Source organism: Sparus aurata, chromosome 13 (genome assembly GCF_900880675.1).
Source record: "Sparus aurata chromosome 13, fSpaAur1.1, whole genome shotgun sequence".
Taxonomy (NCBI): Eukaryota; Metazoa; Chordata; class Actinopteri; order Spariformes; family Sparidae; genus Sparus; species Sparus aurata.
This window is the reverse complement of record NC_044199.1, coordinates 29,365,954-29,386,454: the sequence shown is the minus strand read 5'-3', so window position 1 is coordinate 29,386,454 and position 20,501 is coordinate 29,365,954. Positions and strand designations below refer to the sequence as shown.

The 20,501-nt window shown below is 43.5% G+C and overlaps 1 protein-coding gene across 3 annotated transcripts in view; it reads right to left on the bottom strand.

Moving 5' to 3' along the window:
* The window catches only part of jade2 (jade family PHD finger 2), a 210,430-nt gene extending 190,201 nt beyond the window's left edge, over nt 1-20,229 (bottom strand). For 2 of the 3 annotated variants that reach the window (XM_030437344.1, XM_030437346.1), the window contains exon 1: nt 15,001-15,976. The gene's annotated coding sequence lies outside the window, so the exon portion shown is untranslated. Of the gene's footprint in view, nt 1-15,000; nt 15,977-19,259; nt 19,403-20,050; nt 20,093-20,186 lie in introns of those variants that run through there. The other variant, XM_030437345.1, reaches the window with a different exon arrangement.
* Nucleotides 20,230-20,501: the final 272 nt, after the last annotated feature.

Here is a 20,501-nt window from a genome sequence, read left to right as displayed (position 1 = left end):
TTCTCTCTTAGTATACCACCATTATCATTTCAGCCATAGAACTTAGCCAAATATCTAAATACTCAATATCTAAAACTCAAAAGGGAAACTCAAAGGTGGCCCAGAATGCACAGGTTTCACTGGGCTTAAGAAAGCCGCCTTCAGCTCTCATTTCTATTCCTATGAGCTAGTGTGAGCCACATTCTCTGTGCATAGTTTAGTGTCAGCCCGAAACATTTACAATAAGACAAACAGTGAGAAGGTTGACTAATGCATGCTGGGAAGGCCAAGTCGCCTGGGGAGCTAATTAATTGGCTGACTATGACACTGCCGAGAGCACCACGTCTGACTGAGCATTTAAAGGGGACCGTTCCCTGCAATGTGCAACAGATCAGGCCTGGGAAAACCGCCGTATCTGGACGCCAAACTGCAGGTGGGAAAGAAAATAACGTGTCAGCTATTTTAGCAGCGCACGAGATCTGTAACACAACCTGCGCTATTAAAGTAGGGTATGCTTCAGCACAGAAACCCAGTTTGAATGTTGGAGGAAAAAGTCGGCTGAGAACAGCTGTTACTGCTCAAAGACTAATAGTGTATACTTGATACATGGCTGTTCGAGGGTGTGCTCACACTCCCAGCACGTTTATAGCAGCTTATTCACACTCTGGAGCATTTCCTCCTTTTAGTTTCGCTCGTTTGAACAGGTGAGAGTAATGCTAGTCAAGCTGCGGGTATCTGCACCTGAACATCTCCCTCAGTCAACCATGACTAAAGACATAATATTCAAGAATTCTGCATAAAAACAAATCTAAAAACAACTAGACCTTTGTTGTGTATTTTTGCGGAGGTCTGCACTCACATTACTGCTAATTCACTCAAATTGACAGTGAGTTTAACTTGGTTGCTGGTTGCTTACATCCTTGACAGAATCAGAGGATGAGGAAGGTAGCTGAAAAATGAGACTATGTCAGATAGATTTTCAACAGTAATGGTGGTTGTCAAATAACGTTCTGTACCAGCTAAGCACGATGGACCACATAACTCTTCAGTGTTCATTCAGCCCAAACAGCCGGATTACTTGTACTGTAATTACTGCCATAAGCCAGCGAGCAACGGCACACAGGGTGTGGGTGTGTGTTTGAAGTCAAACACTCACTCAGCTCAGCACTCACACTTAGAGACTGAGGTCCTCTCTCTTCTGTTTCCCCTCTCCTCTTTGCAATATGCATGAAGTAAAGTAGATTTCCCCTCTAACTTCAGTTGACAGTCAGCATTTACAGAACACCAACACCTGACAACGGAGGTCACTTCCACGAATCCCTGCTGCAGTCACAGTGATAAACAGAAGTGCAATAAATCGGATGTTTAATCCCAAAAGTTTGAAAATATCTCCGAGCTCTTCTCCATCTCAAAGCCAGACAGAAAGATTAGAGCAGAGTCTGATACAACTCCAGGCGTTTATTCCTCCAGAAGTTCTGGCTCTGCCCCCTTTCTTTCTCCTTCAGTGCTCCTCCAGTCATCTGATAAAAACTTTAATCTCACTGGCTGGCAAAAAAAAAAAGCCTGAATAAGATTTCCCTCAACTTGTGTTGCCTTGAATCCTTAAATCACTAGCCACTGAGAATCTAAATAAACCAAACAAAAGAAAAAAAAAATCCTTTATTTGAGCTACTAAAAATCTAAAAAAAAAAAAAAGTCCAGGGTTCATTTCCTTGACATTGCTTCTCCAGAGTGCAGTTCTGCCTGTAATCCAGTGCAAGTTTCTAAAATGATGTGATGGACTGGTGACCTTTTCAGTCGAGGTGTTTCCCTCACTTCCATCTATTGTATTCGAGCACAGGCGTCACACACTTAACCACTAGGAAGGGTTGGACGTGTAGAAGTTTCGGAACCGGAGGCTGCTAGTTTCATACCAGTTACAGGGTTTCCCCCTACTATGTAACTGACTGTGGCGCACCCCCACGGTAAAATAAAAGCCGCCGCACCTTAAAAATTCAGGCATAAATAAATCCAGTGTTAGAGAAAGGAAATATTTTACTGTCGTCTTCCACCGCAGTCTTTGACGTTAACTAGCATGTTGGATATTTAGCTTGATAATTAGCTAGAGGATTAAAATGGTCACTTACAGCAGAGTCCTGCACGGGTCACCGCATCCGACCCGTTTTCGGACAGTAGCACAAATTACATTCCGTACCCGAGCCAACCCGCTATAAATTGATACTGACGCCCGAAGGAAAATTGGACGGACGCAATTTTTGGAAGTGAAAGTAAGCCAGCGTGGGGAATGGGAGTTCTGGGTGGGCACAAGCACGCGTGAATGAGCTCATATGAAATATAAATGCTTATCATTTGTGTCGCTAATAATGACTGATGATAAGTGACGCCTTGAAAATGGCAATCGTAAAACCCGACCCGCCTCTCCAGGCGTCCGACCCGATCCGCATCTGTGTCCGACACAGTACATTATTTTTCACCCATGCAGGACTCTGACTTAGATAACTCCTCTCTTGAGGAGTTATCCCCCCCCCCCACCCCCAGTGCCACAGTCTCAGAAAATACCGGGGGAAACACTGAGTTATGACAAATTTCATTTTAAAACCATGTCATATTTGAGGAAGTTGAATACAAACAGAAATGAGAAAGAGTTTACCACTTGAGCTTTATTAGTGCAGCCACTGAAACTTCACCGGCGTCATCACCAAGTGAGCAGATGCCTCTGCGGATGAAAATGCAATCGAAAGTGTCATAGAAAGCGTTGTTTGATTTCCCAACATCTTGACAGCAGCATGCGGCCTACGTATGGCAAGAATGAATGTGTTCAAAAGTATAATGCCACAGTCAGATCATATCTGTCAATCAAACTGTGTGAGAGTGGGACTCAGAAATCCTTTTATGTCTTTAGATTTTCAGTCCATGGTGTCACTTCTGTTGGTAGTTATTTCATTTATTTTAATATAGCTCTAAATCAACCCTGCTGCTGCTGCTGCTGCTGAGAAAGTCACTAATGATAACACAGTGCCTCCCAGTAAAGCCCGACCACATAACAGGAGGCTGCAAGAAACAATGATTTATTTCTTGTTGATTATTTCCACATTATCTTTCCAACTCACCTATTCATTGTTTGATCTTTAACATGTCTAACAGTCCAAAGCCACAAAGATAATGTGTGGACGAGGGTATTATAAAGCAGGCAGCAAATGTTCGTAGAATGTTCAAAGAAGCTGGAACCAGCAAATGTTTGGCCATTTAGCTTTATAAACCACTTTACCTATTATCAAAATTGTTAGCAATTAAGTGCCTGCTGATTAACTAATCTATTAATCAGCTGACGGTTTAAGCGGCAGATTAAACCGTGACTGTTTTCTCGATTGGCGGCAGAGTGTGATGAAACAGACGTTTGTCCAAACATAACAAAGATCCTCCAGCATAACAAACTGTTTTATTCTGAATGTGAAAGACAGTTTGCTGGACATTTTGTCCGTCTCCTTGTCCGTCTCCAAACATCCAAATCCGTCTGACTGGCTGCGTCCCATTTGTCATTCTGTCCATCCGTCTGTGTGCCTGTAAGCTTGCCATCTGTCTTTCTGTCTGTCTGACTGCTTGACTCTTTGCCTTTCTGCCCATCTACCCATTTGCCTGCCATCTGTTTGTCTGTCTGCAAGTATGTCACCCCTCTGCTTGGCTGTCTGTCTCTCCTCTGCCACAGTCAGCCCTGTGCAGATGACTGTGCAGTTACCTCAGCAGAAACGGTGAAGTGGTCCGGTGTCTTTTTTCAGCACTTTGCAGCACTTAAGGTCAGCAGCACACTACAACAGTTGCCATGATGGTGATCTATTATTAAGAGACTGTAGCTGCAGAGGCCTAGTGGGCAACACACACACTCATACACGCGCACACACACACACACACACACACACACACACACAGAGTACTCTCTTGAGATGAGTAAGCAGTCTGGCTGTCAGGACATTAAGTCAATGCTTGAACATCTGGACACACACACACACACACACGGATGAAGATAACATATTTGTTTTTAATGACAAAAGCACAACAACAGTTAAACCGGATCTCAACAGTTCTAATGAAGTAGCAGCACCATGCCTGCACACTAAAACACATGTAACTGTCAAAAGCATCAACTACAACAATGTGTGGAAGTGAAGCAGTTTGCCAAGCAGCACACACACACACACACACACACACACACACACACACAACTGGCCGTTGCTCGGAGCTCCTTGAGGAGCCAGAGGTCAGTCAGTTTGATAAAGAATCCTTGCATATAAATTGCTTCATAACAAGGCATCTCTCAGAGGCAGCGCTGCATCCGTGTGTCTGTGTGCAATCACTTGTGTACCAGTGTGTGTTTCTACTATGATCCTGCGCGTGTGCGTGTGTGTGTGTGTGTGTGTGTTGAATGAACAGAGTAAAACCAGCCTGCCTGGGGAACAAAAAGCCACAAAATAAAAAGGTCTTAAAAGCCTTTGGCAACAACCAATCCAGGATATGCAGAGCTGCTCGCCCTTCAGCACTTTCTTCTCTTTTTCCTCCTCCTTGTCTTGCTCTTTTCCCATCACCTTCAACTTCGCACTGCCTCCCTCATCATCTCTTTCTATCACAATATCTGAAAGGTGACATTTGTAAGAAATGGCCAGAATTCAAATGTACTGTAGCTCCCAAACTGGACCTGCTAGCTACCTTTGGCTGTAGCTGCCGCTAACTAGCAGCTAAATCAGCCGTGGAGATTGAGTGGCTGTATTAGTTGATCAGAGTTTGCCTGCACCTCGACTTCAGATGATGAGGTAGTCATCAGGCAACAGGCTGAGTCAACCAGTCTCTGAGCCAAACAGAGGCCAGTCTGAACACGTGGGGTACAGTACGGAGGTGACGTTGCAAACAGGACTATGACTCAAAGGATATGAACGAGGAACGAGACAGAGTCAGGCATCAGCAGTGTGTGAAAACGGCGTGCAGAGCTGGAATATTTTCACATCGTACTCAGTGAATTGAGGAAACGTACTTATTTCGGCCATATCCGAAGTTATTCTGAAAAACAGACCAAGACTCTTTTGGTGAGTTTCATTTGGGTTAATTCAAAGTTTGGATGAAGTGTGTTTAAGCTGAGTTAAAGAGGAAATTTAACTCGTCTGGAATGCGAATTCAGAGGATGTATGGCTGTATTTTACTGTTAAAGGAGATAAATGGGTGTGAAAATATTTCCTTTCTTGACACTGTGAGTTCTACTGCTTGAGGTACAAAGTGGTCTTAAGACACAGGACAGCCTAGGGCTAGCTGGTTAGCATGCTAACTTATACTACACTAGACATCAACACTGCTGTTCCTTCACACTCTGTTGATAATGTGAGTTCATCACCTGAATGTTTTGAACTAACGCTCTTGGGATATGTTACTCTACATCTTCCAGTCATCCGTCAATCATTTTTTCCACAGCTCTCCCTCAATCACCCTTTGCCTCACTCCCGTACTCACCTGTCACCCTTCCCTCCTCTTTCCCTCCCTGCTTGTTCTCATCTCACTGACACTTAATATGTCCTCTTCTTCATGGGGAATAAATATCAGGCAGACTGAAAAAGGACGGACAGAAGAGCGTGTGTGTGTGTGAGTTTGTGTGTGTGTGTGTATGTGTGTTGAGCACTTCTAGCCTGTGCACAAGCAAGACAGCAACAGCTAGAAGGCATGCAGGGAAGACTGCAACATAGACACACACACACACACACACACACACACACACACACACACACACAAGTCCAAGTCTATTTTCACTCTCTTTCCTTCAGTCTCCTCCTTAACCCATCTCCCACACACACACACACACACACACACACACATATGCAAAGCTATTTTTGGACAGAGCCGCTAGAGAGAAGGTAGGCAAAAAAAAAAGAGAGGTTCACACCGACAGAGTTTGACAGGTAAAGAGAGAGAAAGAGCACCAAAGACAAGGCTCACAATGATTTAGAAAGTAAGGTTGAGAGACTAGTGAGAGAAAACAGCAAGAAAGAGAACAGAGAGAGTGAGAGAGTGTGAGAGAGAGAGAGAGAGAGAGAGAGAGAGAGAGAGAGAGAGAGAGAGAGAGAGAGAGAGAGAGAGAGAGAGGGAGAACAGTGATGGGGAAATAGGGCAACTATTATGAATGAGCTCAAAGAATGAAAATGTCAGGGTGTGTGTGCGTCTTGTGTGTAAAAATGTGTGATGTCGGGGATCCAGAATTTACCTCCACATCAAACGCACGTGCACACACGAACACAGACGTGCACACAGGAACACAGTGTAAAAAGATGCATGTGATGCGAAACGGGAAAAAAACACATTTGACACACATCCCACACATCAAACATCCTCATCAGGGCCATGCTAACAGGTGTTCAGAAAAAGAGAGACTGCAACCTACTCACACAGTCAGACATGAAAGCTAGACACACACACACACACACACACACACACACACACTTCTCTAGCTCGACAAAGTGAGCAGAAATCCATCCTTCATCCTGTCATTTTCAGAGGAAGACTTTTTTTTCGGTGCGTTGTCTCGATGAAGCACTGCTGCTTGGGGACACGCTTTGTATACAGTTCTCTTATTTAGATGTGTCACTTGCAGTGTGCCAAGATGATTTTCCATCAGCGATTTGTCTGACACTAAAGTGCTAATAATCTAGACAAGCATGGCGTTATCTATGGCATCTTCATACAGCGAGTGACTGTAAAACTATCCTCTGTTGCATGCGTAGTTTGTGACTAACGTAGAGGTGTATTTTTACATCCATACAGCTGTGGTGCAACATTAAGCCTGAAATTTGTTACAAGACTGATCAGTTTATAGACAGCAAATGAATAGTGAACTATTTCGATGATTGATTGATCGTGTCTGGGATTTATCCCTACTGCATGCTGCTTTTCTCTGTTTAGCCCTTGGCGGATTGGCTCTATGGATGGCAACTTAAGTCTGGCGGTCTGTTGATCAACCACATTGCTCCTGACTGATATATTTCAGCAACTATTTGGCAGACTGCCATGACAGTTTGTACAGGCATCTTCGGCTGGTGATGCATTTCGTGCCATCGACGGGTCTTAAATGTTTAAACTTCTCCAGCATATGATAAGCCTCAGCTGTACTTTGCGGTTAGGGCTAATTAGCAAATATCAGCATGCTAACACACTAAATCAACATGGTGAACATGGCAAACATAATACCTAGATAACATCAGCATGCTAGCATTCTCATTGTAAGCATCTTAGCATACAGTTAAACAAACTTAAAAATGTGCTACCTTGGCTCTCATGTAGCCGCTTCTCTGTGTCTGTACAAACCACTCTACAGTCTTGGTCAATGTCCCGCCCACACCATTATCTGATTGGTTACCTCGAGTGTGGCAGCTAGCTTTCGGAGATTTACAGATTAACAGAAACTCTACCCACTTTTGGCATCTGCCGGGTGTTAATTTCAGACCCAAATTCAGAAACATCAATCAATCAAAAAATGATCTTCAGATTAATTAATTTGAAAGATAATAATGAGTGGACCAAATTAGATTATTTTAGAAAAACTACTTCAATATCTTGAGAAAAGGCTGATCACTGCTGGACCCTCGATTGAATACAATTTCTACCTTGAGGTGCACAACCTCCAATAAGATGAAGTTCACAGATTAACACCACAGCATATAGCTGTGCTTATCTTCTCTTGCTGCAGCTCTAATGTTGTGCTCACGACCTCACTCGATAACACACATACACACCAACATCTCCTGACTGACTGGAAGGCTCAGAGCCACTTAAGAGCAGTCATGAGTCACTCTCCGATGCCGATATCACCATCACCATTCCCATCAGCCCTCTCCCCTGTGATCCCCCCCGCTGAACACTCCATGGGGAGTCGCTGGATGGAAGAAGGCTTGTTCCTTATGTCAAATAGAGAAGACTGTTGTCTCCGTAAAGTGAATTAGTTTTGTGCTATTACTCTCAGTGGGACCAGAGCTACTCTAAGTGAAGTGTAAAATAACACAGAAACAAAGATTAAATTCTCCCTGCTAGCTGTAGCGTGGTTTAAGCCTAAGTGAGGAATGCTAATGACGCTAAGAACCTAGCTCAGTCCTTAAGGGAAACTGAAAGATGTCAGAGATTATTTCCAAACTAAACATCTTGTTCATTTAAGTTTATCCTTACAGGTACTTTCAGAGATGGTTACCAAACTTTGATATTTTCATAGCAGCAACCGGAATGCATTAAAACATGTATTTTGCCACCAAGTTTCAAACTACCGAAGGAGTAAATCTCATCAGTGTCAGTGAACCAATAAGCATGCTTGTACCAAGATCTAATAATGCTGTGATAAACTTGGGTACCATTCACCTTTGGACTGGTACTTGTACCTGGAAATCAGTACTGTTTCGAAACAGTAGCTTTATTCTGTACAATGAAATTATAGTTGTCAACTATAATGGCACTCGGTAGAGCACATACCTCCGCCAAGGCCCAACAGACCCCAAGAATTCATTCAAGCCTTCTAATATCAAACTCAATCGCCCTGTATCGCTCTAAAAAACAACCATAACTGCTTAATCATAAACAGATCTGAGATCCGCATCAAATCGTATTCAGTCATAGATACCAGCCATCTAAATTAGCCTGCTTCTTTTCCATCAAGATCCACGCATTGATGCTGAAAAACACCTTTTCTCACAATCAGTCCCTTTATCAACATCTACACTAAAAGTTAATGGGGTCTAATCTGGGCCAAGTTTTCATTGGAAATCTTCTCTTTAGTTTTTGTGTGATCCTGCTGACAAACCTACCAACAAACAAATGGACAAGGGTGAAAACATAACCTCCTTGGCAGATTCACTAAATACAGCGTAACACCAGCATTGCTTTAAAGACAGAAGCTGTGTCTTGAGTACTTTTGATTGTTGTGCATAAAGAATAAGAACTGTGGGCAATAAAAATATCAGCAACTTCAGGAAGTTAAGGAAAAAATTGAGGAGGATGAAAAGGTGTGAAGAAGTGAAGAAGTGAAGGGAGTGAGCTGGTGTCAGGGAGAGGAAATTAAAGGAGGAAACTATGTGTACTAAGCTATATACACACATATACTGTATATCGGTACACAGTATGGACACACACATGTGCACACCAACCGAAGAGGCGTCAGGCCAAACAAACGAGCCACAGAAATCAAATAGATTTCCTTTATCACCTTGCTGGCTCCAGCCACCAGAACATTAACACAATATTTATTGATGCTGCCACTGCTCCGGCTGCTGCCGCTGCATCATGGGAGCAGGAATGAGGGAGCAGAAAACAGAAAAGAGGGAGCGAGAGAAGAAATAAAGAAAGAGGAAGAAAAAAAGAAGGAAGAGGCTGAGGTCCAAATAATTTTCTAACTAAGCCTCCCTCTTCGTCTCCTGAAATCTGCTGACAAACAATGAAGGAGGTGGGTCGGAGCCAGCGAGCCTGGGGCCCGGCCAAAAAGCCAGGAGGAGAGAGTGCAAAAGGGGAGGACAGGTGGGAGGGAGGGAGGGAGAAGCGAGAGGAAGAAACAGAGGGAGATATGGAGGATTGATCCATCGCTCCACTGCCATCAGGAGTTCATTAGCTCCTGGAAGGGAGTGAAGCGGGGATGAAAAGGACAGAGATGGAGGATGAACACTCTGCCCTTCACTCCCAGTGACCCTGACGACCACCTCCCTGTTTATCTACCTGCACCACCCCTCCTCCCCCACCCCTCCTCTCCCCCTGTCGTCTTTCATCCTGCACTCGGCACATCTCCTCCTCTCCTCTACCTTCTGTCCCTGCTGGCTTCACCTTCCCCTGTCTTGTCATTTGTCTTCTTTCTCCGTCACCCTCTATCCCTCTCTTCAGCTACCCCCACCCACCCACCATCTTTCATCCACTTTTCTAACCTTTCGCACATATTATCTACTTCTTATCCATCTGCAAACTTTGTCTCTATGGTCTCAAAACTCAGCTGAAGAGCAATCTACCAGGCATGAAAAGTAAAATTATGTAACCGCGTTCCCTCTGAACCGCTGCTCTCCTGCTTCTTTTATTCATTTTGATGTGTTTGATGGTTTTAAATATATATTAAGCGCAAATGAAATCTTTCGAGGATGACACAGCTTATTTCCATCTTGGATCACCGGGTGTTCAAACAGAAAAAAGGAAGGTCTGACATACTGTTTCTGTCTGTTGTTTACTCACCAAACATACACACACCAACTCCTGAAACTCTTCCCATCAGGAGCTCAGGCAGCATCTGTCAGCCTGTCAATCACTGTGCTCACTGCCTTTTTTATTTTATTTTTTTCTAAATAAGAGTAGGAGGTAGCTGGCAGACGGAGAGAGCATAGTCAGACGGTTAGGACGATAAAAGGAGAAAGTAACTACTGGATAATAACAAATAATAATAAATGCTGCTGGAACACAAACATAAACATTTCTGACAGCGCTGAAAAAGGCAGATTCTTCACCGATGAATATCTGAGGCAGCAGAAGATGCCCAATGAAAACGCCACTGCCAGTCGTGACTTCTTACCATGCAGTTCATCACTGTGGACATTAACTAGACAACCTGACATATGGTTCCCCACACCTATCAGGGCTCAACGTTAATGTATGCCCGGGGGAAGTAAACCCAAGTGGAATTTGTCGTGCAGTTGTCTCATCAATCAGGGAAGTTAAAAATGAATGTGATGTCTAATTGAGACGCTGTCAGAAATGAATCCTGCAGTCCGGGTTGTAGCAAAGCGGGCAGTAAAAATAGAGAACTTTGCAGCAACAGATACAGTAAAGGTGCGTTAAAGCTAACAAAAGAGCCAGGGAGATGTCAGTTAGGCGCAATTTGCACAAACTAACACAGTGGGAACAACTGAAATGTGGACAGTGTTAAAAATGGTGGAAAGTGAAGACAGATTTTCAACACAGAGCGTCCCTCTATGGTGGCTGTTTATGCCTTAGCAACAAAACTTAAAATACAAAAACTAACTTCGGATAGAGATGCTCTTAGACCACAATAATTAGCCTTTTAGTCTATAAATTTAAAAAAAAAAAAAAAAAAAATTTAAAAATGGTCATACTCAACCACCACAATTTTCAAGAAGAAGTCTCATTTTCAAATTCTTTGTTTTGTCTGACCAACAGTTGAAAACCAAAATCCCCACATTGGAAAATCTGAAGCCATTTTTTTTTTTTTTCAGATTCATGAACTGTGGATGCCTCCTACTCCTACAAAATACACATTTGCATAACAGATATTTATATGACTGCTGGTGTTAATGTGTCATTCACTGAGGGGAAATGAAAACAAACAGATAAATACGTATAAGGAAACAAACAAATGGTGAGATATGCCGTGACGATATCACTGTCAACTTTGTGGTAACAACATAGACTTCACAGTGACTAAAAACGGATCATTAATTTTATCTGACAAAACCATCTGCTGCAGCAGAACGTTCACTGCTCTTATTCAGCCGGCGAGGTTCTGCAGGGATGAAAACTTCTGAAGCGCATTCCTGCTGCAAATTACTCCTGCAAAATCCCTCTGTGAAATATGTGCACCACATCTCTCCTCACCAGTGATGTGTGCAGGTGTGCAGACTTTGCAATTATCCTTATTACTAACGAGGCTGAGTCACAGTGGCAGAGGAGAAAAAAGAAGAAAAAAAAAGGGAGAAAGAATGAAAACAGAAGCCTGACGTCATCTCCTGCCCACCGAACAGCAGGTTAGCATGCACAGAAACACGCTCAAGAACTCACTAATGAGCTTCTAGGCCACAGCAGGGTTACCTACTGAATGTAAACACACGCAGGATAGTGCATACAAACATGCCTGCAGCCCTTTAATCCACCACACGGTTGCGAACCTTGTAAGACAAGACGTAGCCTGCACGTGAGGAAGCCAGAACAATCCCACAACAAATTAACACATGCCAAAAACAAGATTTTATTGATGTTTATCAGCCAATACCTGAGGAAACTGACACATCTGCTATTGTGATTTAACAGTCGACATGAATCCGTCCTGAACATTCTGACAGGTGTTTTCATATACTTGTGTTTTTTTTGTCATCTACATTTACTTTACATCCGCGATAGAGAGAAAGACAACAGGATCCTATCTGTTTTCCTGACAGTCACAAACAACAACAAATTTCATTACAGTGTAACTTACTGTAACTTAGTAAAAGCAACATTATGTAGAAATTGGCATTTTGTGCAATCTGACGCCCCCTGCAGTTTTCCCATAGAAATCCCAGGTAACAACACAAAACGTCATGATGATGTTATGTAACGCTGTCATCCGACCCTCTCACTGTTGTCACATCGTGCATAATCAGGTGATAGAGCGACGAGTGGCTGAGACAGAAACACCATTCACCCTGTTACAAAAGACTGGCCAATCCAAAAGCAGCTTTTTTAAGGTAAAAATGTTACATAATGACACTAAAAATGTTTTATATATGCTGTTCTTCTTAATTCTGCCATATTCTTCAAGAGAAGAGAACACAATATCCATTGGATCAGAAATGTTTAATTCTGATGATATTGGAATCCAAAATTTCTCAGCCCGATGAATTGAAGCACGTGGAACTACACACCGGTGAGAACACACACACACACACACACAAATCCTCTTCAGCTACCAGTAATTCCCCTGTGACCAACATGCTGGTTAGTTAGTTAGTAAGCAGCAGAGAGCTGGTGACATGACAGCTAGCCAACCCGCCTGCAGGCAGTTACACACACACACACACACACACACACACACACATAAATCCATCAGCTCAGTTGGTTCCCATCCTTCTTATCTGACACATATTTCTGACTCACACACACACACATTTGCCCTGGAGCCTTTCCATAGTGATGTGTGTAAAAAATGTATGTGCATATCCGGACCGGTTTGGGGGGGGGGGGCACGCATGTGCAGGGGGAATTGAGGGTACAGTTTGCGTGACGTCAGCGGTCCATTCATGAACAACACCCCTCCTCCTCCTCCTCCTCTTCACTACGTAGCTGCTAATGCGATACAGCGCACCACGTGGGGGTCCTTACCCCCTTTCCTGGCCAATCAGGGCTCAGCGCTTAACGCAGCAGACACAAATACACACACGCTACGCCATACCCCCGCCCATACACACGTGTGCGTATGTACACATGTGAGGCTTAAAAGCGCCTGCTTACTCGAGTTTCACATGACATGCTGTACAGGCGGAGTTGATATGTACACACACATCCCCTGCTGGCCGTGCGCTTACGTCAGATGATGAGAGAGATCAGAGTAAAATCATGAAAGATGGGGATGACGAGGGGAGTGATGGCGTGATGGATGGATGGATGGATGGATGGGGAGAAACAGAGCAGTGGATGGATGGGACAGAGCGGAAGGGAAAGCCGAAAGGAGGAGATGAAGGGATGAGGGATGAAACATGGACGACTGGCTGGAGGGCTGTCAGAGAAACGGATGCAAAATGAAAACAGCTCTTGTCCCTGTTCACTTGCCTTGTAAACAACCACTGTCTCTAGGCGAGAGAGGAGAGTCTCAAAGGAGGAGGGGGGGGGAGAGAGAGAGGGAGAGAGGGAGAGAATGAGTGAAAACAAGATAGCACTGCATCAGGAACGATGTGAAAGACAGAGAGGGGGGGTAGAGGGATAGAGAGAGAGTTGTTATGCCTCCACACACCATGACTCATCTCCAGAAGGAGGAGGCGTGTGTGTGTGTGTGTGTGTGTGTGTGTGTGTGTGTGTGTGTGTGCGGGCAAGAATTTTTAGAGTTTGAAAAGCATGGTACATGCATCTGTGCTTGAATATGCACACATAGTTGTTGTTGTGTGCACAATTCAATTTTAATGTGTGTGTGTGTGTGTTATTTTTTTTTTTTGGGGGGGGGGGGGCATTTAACAAGTCCCTAGAGGATCCTGGCTTAATTGATTCAAGGCTGGAGCCACTTCAGCTTCACGTGTGCCATCACAATTTTTTTTTGAAAAAAGCAATCTGGATGAACTGCGCCCTTCACTAACGATCACCATCATATTCTTTTATAAGCTATCATGAAGACAAGGTGCCGGTGATAAATGCCCCGCTTCCACCGTGTTAACTCCCACCGTGTCAGCATCCACATGTCCGAGTCCTCGAGTGTTGTTGTTTTCCAGGTGAGGATGCACCAGCCACACTCATCCACACCAGCTACACAGACAAGAGCTCTGACTTTGAGGAGGTAAACAACAGCCACTCCCCCCTCATCTAAAGCCAGCTAGATCTGCACAGCAGAGAGCAGCAGCGAGAGGAGGAGGAGGAGGGTGAAGGAGGCAGAGAGGAGTTGCTCTAATTCCTTGATGTGTGTATGTGTGTGGTTGCGTGCTCAGCCTCCCTAAAAACCAGCGCTGCTCCCCTTGGTCCCCCCCCCTCCCCTTTCCTCTTTTTACTGAAGCAACCTGCATCTCACACACACACACACAAACTGAACTTCATCTCCCTCTATGTGTCTATACATGCGTGTGTCCCAGCTCTCCTTGCAAGTTGCAACTCGCACTCCCTTCCCACACCGACGCAAAATGACCCTATTGGATGCAAATTACGCGCAGATATAACCACACTTGGACGCGCTCCAGCTGCCCGCTCGGCGCGCACACTTTGATTCCCATGATGGGGGGGGGGAGCGTTCACGTTTACGTTCGCAGCACAAGTTTTATGTCACCCTCTCTGCGTGTGCACGGGGAACCCGGGTCATTTGTCTTGCCTCGTCCTCGCTGCGGCGCATGAAACACCGTACCCCCTTCCTTGACCCACATGCACCGCTCAGGCTGACCGTGACTGACAAGCCCGCTGCAAAAAAGTGCGTACGGACCAGAGCTGCGGCTAGCCTAGCTCTGCTGTAGCACTTGCAACTTCAGATGTCCTGCAACACTCCCACTTTTTTTTTTTTTTTTTTTTAGATTTCACCATTTCAATCTGCGTATAAGCGGTATTTTTGTATACACATATATATATATTTTTTACCTTGATCGCTGTCAGCTTCCGTTGCAGAGACGTCCTCAGTCCTGGACGGCGGGCGATTCCCAGAGATTAGGAGATCATTGGGAGCCAGGCACATGTAGTTTTCACACAGGAGGGTTTAGCGGTAGTTCAGTTTGCCCAATCGGTGCCCGAGCAGCGCTGCTAAACAGCTCCGACCCTGTGGATCCACGTTGGGTGACAGGACTGTCCCTTCCCCTCCCTTCCCGTCCCTTCCCTTTCCCCCTCACGGTGCGTGTTGACAGCGCGTCAGCTCTGCAAAGACCGGCCACCGCGTCCAAATCCGAAATAAAATCCAAAAGTGGCAGCCAGACGGAGTTGCAGCCTTTCTAAGTCAACAACAACAAACCCCGTGGTGCCGCCGCTGGTCCTGCTGCTGCTCACGGTGTGGCAGGCTGCGAGGTGCGCACAACACACCGCTCACAGGAAAGCATGTCGCATTTTGCAAAAGCAGCCCCCAAACGTGGTGTCAAAATCCGACTGTGTTTTCCTCTCCGGTGCCAGCGGTACAGGAGGAGGGGACGGAGGAGGTGGAGGAGGTGGTGGAGGAGGAGGAGGAGGAGGAGGGGTGAAGGAAAGACAGGAGAAAAAAAAAGAGAAAAAGGGAGAGAGAAAAGGATGCTTTATTTCCAAACGATGAGTCAGAAAAGATTGCGATCCAGTTTCGCAACGTCCCTCCTTCAAAAATAAAACATTCAGTCCTCCTCGTCTTCACTTGCTCGCCTCGCCTCGCTTCCACTCCTCTGCCCGGTGTACGTGCACACCGCTCTGCATAAAACGCACAGGCGGGTCGTCTCTGGCAAACCTCTTCTCTTCTCCCCCCCTCCGCCACCGCCGAGAGAAGAGAGAAAAAAAAAGACAACACTGAGAAAAAAAATCAGCTCTTATCACCAGCTTGAAAACTCTTTTGGCGCCATATTTATGGCGTACTTTCAATTCAGTGTTACCGCAGGCAGCACTTCCTACTCTGAGAAACGCTAGATGACTGCGCCTCGGAGAGGAGAGGACGGGGATTGAACCTTCACCTGCCAGCTCTGTCAGGGAGGCACTAACATGTTGAGGTTGGACATTCATTAAAAAAGCCGACTGATCTCGGCCAAGTGATTATCATGTTTATCTTTAAAAAAAAAACAATTATCCCCCCCCCCCCCAAAAAAAAAAGAAATGAAGAAGGGTTATATATTACTGGAGGAATCTGTCATGTAATGTACTGAACAGTAGCTTTATACATTATAAAAATTAATATTTTAGCCTCCAAAATAGTCAATTAAATAAAAAAAAATATATATATATATAAAAGGGACACATTTTGAAAAATCTCTGTTTTCTAAAAATGTGTCACCTTAAAGGATAAGTTCACCCAATAATTCATAATTCAGTCATTATCCACTCAGCCGAAGTTAAACCCCTTCAGGTGTGACCTTATTCCAGGGAAAAAAAAAAAAAAAAACCTCTGTATGATAGTGAATGGAGAGCAAGGTCGTAACCATGGAGTCAACATGAGGGGGGTAAATCTGCCCTAACCCACCACCACTTTTTAATATGTTTAAAAGTAATGAAATAGGGAAGCGGTGTACTACGGCAACACCACTCAGACAAACCACACGCAGAACTTTCATACTAGAACCGGGAGTAATAATAACAGAACTTTGTTATATTTATTTACAATGACACTTTTTTAAATTTTCGTTCATTTCTGACAGACATTTCCATCAGAATTGGGGGGAGTAGATAGTGAGGGAATTTCCATTTTTGGGTGAACCTACCCTTAAATTGACACTATCAATTTAGGTGTTTTTAGAGCAATCATTGGTCTAAAGTTTTTAAGGGTAAACACTGAGCAGAAACATATCCAAAAGACATCAATTCACTGTCTTTGACGACATTGAAAAGACTTCCAGCGGAGAGCCTCTCACCTTTTTTGACATCTTTGCAACGTTCATAATAATGTCCAAGTGGCATCCATACCGGGTTCAAAATCTAATCTTTGCAATGTAATTTTAGACATCTATTCAACTTCAGCCACAGACGTCTAAAGAACCGGTCAAAAGTTTTTATGATGGACAAATCTGACCCGATGCAGCAAAAGCTTCCGGATGGTCTCTAACCCTGGGAACAACCTTCCCTTCTTTTCTATGTCTTCTGTGACTGGACTCCACAATTACCAATTAATAGAACTTCGATTTCAATCTCAATCTGTCCGTCTAGTTCCAAAGGCAGTGCTTTAATTCTCACCATCACCGATAACTGCTGTCAAAATAATTGGCAGCTGGAGCCTCAGTTCAAAGTGAAGGCCTGTAGTTGCACTTTACTGTAAGTGATAATATCTCTCCACCGGTGATTGATTTGCTCGCAGCGATCCAAAGGGAACGGCTGGCAAGTAAATTACCTTCCTTCACATTTTCTCTAAAATCTATATTTAAAGGGGTGGAGGGTGTTTGATCAATGGGTAATCTACTACCATCCACTGTCTCTAAATCACCGTCCTTTTATCAAGCGCGACTACATTTTCTTCTACTTTCTCCACAGCGTGAGCCCATTTCAGTTTTCACAAACAAATCCGTCTTCATTCCGCAGGAAAACTCCGCGTCTCATTGAGTACGTGCACCTTTTTTCCCCTATGCATCTACAGCGTGACGGACAACAGATCATCTCAGCTTTAATTCAGCTTCGCTCAGCTTCTTTTTTTTTTTTGGCAGCTAAAATGTCTGGTCAATACGCACAGAAGCAGAGCCAGGAGGCACAGCAAAATTAAGGTCACTCGGCTGAACAAATGGGACGATTCTACTCGTATCAAACGCAGAGACCTGCAAGCGCATGCACACAAAAAACCACTCCACACTGGCAAGGCTGTCAGGTGCACGAATGCTCATATCAGCTGTATCAGGTGTCGGTCAGAAAAGTGAAGAGTGAGGGAGGAAAAGAGGGTGTGATGCTGTTTTGCACAAAGTGAAATGAGGCGGTGAAGGACACAGAGGAGGGATTTCTCTGGCACGCATTCAAATGCAACAGCAGCATCCCTCAGTTTGTCCTCCCCTCCCACCCTCCCTCACCTCCACACAACACAGGTAGGCAGCGTGTCCCCTGAGGAAACAGCCTGTGACCCTCTCCATGGTCGCTTTTAATGTGAGGTAATTCAATTTCCTGCCCGATGAGATGCACACATTGTTTATTCAGGAAGCAGATCCACCCAGATCTGGGTCAAATTGTAATTGTAGTTTGTTTAATCTGCTGGCTGCACCAGATGGGTGGGGTTTACAGCCACAGAGCCTTTCCCAAGCGTGGTTAACGGTGCTACTTGTAGCACATCGTGAAATGATTAACCACAACATCAGCACTGATAAGTAATCTTCCACTGCTACTAGCCGATACAGGAAATGGACTGTATTCACAAGGCAACACCCTCACGAGCTATAGCGTCAGAAATTACCATAACTTTGGGTAAACAACAACGATCCGAGAGTGAGACTCAACAAAAAGTTCATATTTTAGGTTAAAGGAGGTAAGCTTTGATTGCAAGGTTATTTTTACTAGATTACATTGCTCTGCACAGAGGTTTCCATTTTTATCTTTATGAAAAATGTGTGGTCCTATGGTCCTGCTCTGTCAGAGGTTCAAGAGAGCGGAATAGAAAATCAAAATAACATTAGAGAACTTAACACGTATTTTTTAATAACCAAAATGATGCAATTTTCATAAAATTAAGCACTGGTTTACTGTAAATTGTTTATAGAAATCTATGGCACTATGTTATCTTATATTAAAAAGTTCTATCTTATCTTGCATTATTATTATTATTGTAAAGCTATCCAATCAAAGTCAAATCAAAAAAGTTATCTATAGCCTGTTTATCATCTGTCTGTCTTTTCCCAATCTTTAAACTGCATACCCTGAGTTATTTGCCCGGTTTTTTTGTGCTCGTCTAGTTCTCTTCTTTTATTTTTTAGAGGGCTTTTCAACACCTTGGCCAGGCGGGGACTACAAATATGGCCTTTTGGCTTTCTCTGGCATTCTCATGAATTCATTTCCATGCATGTTATTAATTTGTACCGTCCCTTCTTAAATCAAACTGATTTGGTCGGCATGTTTACTCTAAAGTGTTTCTGAATAATATAATCTCTGCCAAACTTAAAGAAAAATGGATTCTGTTTTGCGAGGCAGGAACGATCTGCTCTGCAAACCATCTGGTTAATGGCTGTTTTCTGTTCTGTACAAGCAAGTAAACATAAATATCATTTACATACCAGAGAGATCCAATAATCTTGGCCGTGTAATTCCTCCGGGAGTATTTCTGAGTGCTGTCTCACACCTCCCTCGCTCCATTTGTGTTTATTTCTGTACTGAGGCCACCATCATTGAAGAGCATCCCTTCATTTGTGATCAGATCCTGGAGGACAGGGGTTACATTTGTGTTAGAGGACGTTACAGCTACAGGTGTAATATTTAACGTTAGCCTGGCATTGCTAAAGTTTGTCACCTATATTAAGTTGTTAGGCAGTAGTGGAAGCTGGAAGTGATTAAATCATTTATTAAGTAAAACTACGAAATGTAATTAGTAACTGTTTTGGGCTACTACAAATATTTTAGTAGCCAAAAATGTAAATACTACTGTACTGAACTGTAGTTAGCATCATCATTAAGTTTACCTTGCTGAATTTGAGTTCTTTCACAACATCTATGATGCTAATATCTACAGCATAATGTTAGCTTTTAATAGCAGTTACCTTGTCATTTTGAATAATGTTATGTTGCTGCCAAATGAGACACGGTCTTATATAATCATATATCCTTATTGGGCTGTGTTAGCTTATAGCTACGGTTAGCTTTTATGCTAACGCCAGCCTAGCTAACATCGGCTGACATAATTTATTGCTAGATATTATAAACGTTGAACGTGTTTATGCTCTTCTGAGTACATAATTTTAGAGCTAACTCAAGCTGAAATTCTGGCTAACAATGTTTTACACCTACTGTTAAAAAATAGACGGACAGCAAATACTTTTCTACTGACAAAACTGTAGCTTTCTGTACTCACCATTAGCGGTTGAAGAGTAGAATGCGCGGCGACACTTTGAACCTGATGGCAAGAAAAGCAGGAATTTGAATAGAAGCTTTGGGACGTGAGGTTTCTTCTCACTCTGCTGTATGTTTCAAACGTTTGAGCCACTTACAAGTAGCAGTACAAAACAGAACTGCTGATGGCTTTGACAGTTGTAATCTCCAGACACATTTTATTAATACTGATAGTAACTGATACTGAGTAAATATTCTTTATAAGGGCATCCTTAAAAAAAGAAAAAGAAAAAAAAAGGTTCCAGCTAATGCGACTAAATGCAGCAGCTCCATAATTTCTGCTTTTCTAAATGTACAGGTATTGATTTAAAAGTAACACTTTATAATAACCATCATTCATACATTTTACCTTTAAAGTTAATTCAGCTTCAGTTATTTCACTGTTAGCAAGCACAATTGTAAAGTATAATTCA